Genomic DNA, 2,781 nt, shown 5'->3' with positions numbered 1-2,781 from the left:
GGGGGTAAGGAGGAAGAAGTCCTCAGGCTGCTGCCAGAGGGCCAGGTGGGGGGTACTGGAGCAGTTCCAGGGGAGTAGAGCCTCCAGCTACTCTGGGGGGCAGGTAGGAGCTGGCCCAGAGCTGGCTCAATTTGACTGTTGCCCTGGGAGGTAAGCTGGGACCCGCACACAGCAAATGGAAGTACTGCACGGCAACTCTGGGGGTAGGGCCCTGGATTCCACTCCTGTCTCTGCATACTTTGTTGTGCAGTCTTGGGTCAGTCCCTGCCCCTCTCAGGGCCTCGGTTTCCCCACCTCAGGCCTGTGACCTTAACTTTGTGGTTTTGGCCTAGGAAGGACTTGATTTTGTGAGGTGACCGGCAGGGGGACTGGAGAAGGCTTGTCCCACATCCTCCTTTGAGGCTAGAACCAGAACAGAGCAGGGGCTCCGCAGGCAGCAATGGGGGCAGAGTCAGGAGAGGGGAGCTGGCAGCAAAGACGCTGGAGCCCCCAGGACTCAGGGGGAGGGTGGCCTCCACTTGCTTGCTGACATCAGGGCTGGTGAATGTGAGGGAGTTCAGCCAGGCCTGTCAGCCCTCACCTCCCTCGCAGCCTGGTACTGGGCAGAGTGAGCTGGAGGAGAGTGGGGGGAGGGCGTGGGCCTGGGAGCAGAGCCGCAGCCTCCCATGCCTGTAGCCAACTCCTAGGGTGATGCTGGCCCTCCCCCCATCTCCCCCCCAACCTCTTCCTGTGCTCCTGTTCATCTCTCTTTCCCTAGGCTCCTCTCCAGCCACTGACTCAGTGGTCTGACTCCTGAGGAAAATAAGCCAAGGGGGATGGTTTTAATCTTGTACCATCTGCCTTCCCAGAACCTCCAGTGGGCCCCCATCCCTGCCCTTGAAAGAGTCCCTGCCTCAGCCCCAGGAGCTCTGCTATGTCCCCAAGCCACTCCTCCTAGATATTCCCACGGTGGCTCAGGAAGGACCAGGCAGCTAACCTGAGGTTGGAGAGTGTGGATGGAACCTGGGCAGCCAGTCTCTACAATCTATCATCTCTTCCTCCCTCCTAGGGTTCCTGCCCCATGGCCCAGCTGGCCTTTCTTCTCCTGGAAGACGGGAGAAAAGCTGGATTTGGGTTCATGCTCCCCTCATCCCATGCTGCTCATTCAGGTACATGCCCAGATGCACAACAACTATGTGGCCAGGGACCAACCTGCCCAGTTCCTCCCAAGACTTACCCACATGGTCCTTTCTTGGGTCTTGCAAGGAAAGGGACTGAGTTCCTCTGGCTGAGAGCAGGGCTTTTGAACTCCAGGCTCCTGTGGAGGCTGTGAATGCTGTCTGGGGCAAGAGCTGCTGCCGCAGTATCTCTCAAGGTCTCTGTCAAATATTCCACCTGGAGAAAGAATTCAGAGAGCGGTTTGGCTCACCCCGTCCAGGCGGCTACTTGGAACACACACTCACGCACATGCAACATGCACGCCTTTTGGCATTTGACTTTCTCATGAAATAATTGCTGGAAGGCTCCTTGGATTAGGTAACCCAGTGTTCCTTCCTGTTCCCCTTGGGGCAGGGGTGGGGGGAGAGAATCAGCAGTCAGCATCTGTTAGGTTGACCCAGTTCCTTTGGGGGCAGTGAAGGCCAGTCCAGAAGGATTTGTGGGCTCCAAACATCCCTGGAAGCTGAATGTGATAGGAATAGTCTGTCAGACCTCTCGCTCCTGAAGGTCATCTGGCTGTGCCTGTCCAGCTGCTGGGCCTCCCTCAGGTGGGCCAGGACTGGGGAAGAGAAGGCTAATTAGGAAAAGCTTTTTGCACAAAAAAGGATGAGAGAGATGTTCCCATTTTTATCTTCCATCAGTTTGACAACAGATATGCCCATCATCCTATCACCCTAAAGCAACATCTCTTCCCATTCTTCCCTTTTCTTGTGATGGTTGGAGATGGGCTTGGAAGGGAGAACTATCTGGGTTCAGGCATGAAGGAGTGTTGAGAGGGAAGAGAGATTGGAGACCTGGCCTGAGGGTAGAGGCCAGTGACTGAGACTCTTATGGTGGGAGAGGGGGTGATTAGTCCCAAAGCGCCCATTCTAGGGTTTGGAAATTCAGCCCTTTCTTCTTGGTGTGCCTCATCCTCTCCAGGATCCCCTAATAGGGATGCCCTGGTGAGCCTGGAGCCTCTACTGACTACTGGTGGGATGGGCACAGAGATCTTGCTACAGAAGGTAGAACTGGGAGGAGAGAACGCATAATTGCAGACAGGAAGGGGACGCTCCACCTGTCTCCTTCCTGAGGTCTTATACAGGTGCAGGTCCAGGCGAGAGTACCACGGGCGAGTATGTGCGTGTGAGGGCCGTGCCCTTGCGTAGGGACGGCACTGTGGGTCAGGGCGGCAGCTCTGGGAGCTGCTGCTGCTCTCAGGCCTCCCTGAGCAGTTGTGGGGGGGGGTCTCCACTCCCAGTAGAACCTGGGCCCCGCGGCAAGAGCCTCGAGGGAACGCGTAACCCTCGGCTGTGCTCTCCAAAGTCCACTTGGGGACCCGGACCTTTTCCCGGCGGGCCCGCAGTCCCTCCCCAAGGCCACATGCCACTCCTCCAGGGTCGGGAGGTCTCCGACTCCTTACTTTCCACGCGGCTCCGCACCCCGGAGAGGAGAGGGGAGCGAGCTCTTCCTCCGCGTCTCTAGGGTGCCCCATAGCGCACCGGCCCGCTGGTCTCGAGGGGCGGGGGTGTCCCCGAGCAGGCCCCGGTCCCGCCCCCGAGGCTCCGCCCCCCCGCACGGCGCCCTGTCAGGGGGCTTGGGGGC

At 58.6% G+C, this 2,781-nt stretch overlaps 1 protein-coding gene across 1 annotated transcript in view; it reads left to right on the top strand.

Moving 5' to 3' along the window:
• The first annotated feature begins 2,201 nt into the window (after positions 1–2,201).
• Positions 2,202–2,781, top strand: part of SMTNL2 (smoothelin like 2) — a 23,346-nt gene continuing 22,766 nt past the window's right edge. Inside the window, exon 1 of the mRNA XM_008069085.1 lies at positions 2,202–2,308. The gene's annotated coding sequence lies outside the window, so the exon portion shown is untranslated. The remainder of the gene's footprint in view (positions 2,309–2,781) is intronic.

This window comes from Carlito syrichta, unplaced genomic scaffold (genome assembly GCF_000164805.1).
Source record: "Carlito syrichta isolate Samal-C Ts95f unplaced genomic scaffold, Tarsius_syrichta-2.0.1 Scaffold311807, whole genome shotgun sequence".
Taxonomy (NCBI): Eukaryota; Metazoa; Chordata; class Mammalia; order Primates; family Tarsiidae; genus Carlito; species Carlito syrichta.
The sequence above is the reverse complement of the archived record's forward strand: the minus strand, read 5'-3'. Positions and strand labels throughout refer to the sequence as shown.